This window comes from Eimeria mitis, genomic scaffold, assembly GCF_000499745.2.
Source record: "Eimeria mitis Houghton genomic scaffold, Emh_scaff1098, whole genome shotgun sequence".
NCBI classification, from domain to species: Eukaryota; Apicomplexa; class Conoidasida; order Eucoccidiorida; family Eimeriidae; genus Eimeria; species Eimeria mitis.
In genome coordinates, this window is record NW_013567577.1 from 9,013 (window position 1) to 9,285 (window position 273).

The 273-nt window shown below is 46.2% G+C and overlaps 1 protein-coding gene across 1 annotated transcript in view; it reads right to left on the bottom strand.

Moving 5' to 3' along the window:
• EMH_0029390 (DNA cross-link repair protein, putative) overlaps positions 1-273 on the bottom strand; it is a gene marked incomplete at both ends in the record, with an annotated part of 4,137 nt that overhangs the window by 1,274 nt on the left and 2,590 nt on the right. The gene's annotated exons all lie outside the window — the stretch shown is intronic.

Below are 273 nucleotides of genomic sequence, written 5' to 3' on the forward strand. Positions count from 1 at the left end.
AACCCTAGATAAACCCTAAACCCTAAACCCTAAATCCTTCGTTCTACACCCGGAATATCAGTTGCAGTTTGTCGAAAGCCAGAGAAAAAGGAGAAACAACAAATGCTGTAACCCTGCTGCATCCATCAAACCCTAAACCCTAAACCCTAAACCCCAAACCCTAAACCCTAAACCCTAAACCCTAAACCCTAGACTCACCGATAGTATAGGTGCCAACGAGAAAGCGAACTTTGCTTGGATCCGCTGCCTCTTGCAGGGCCTGAAAATGCAGCA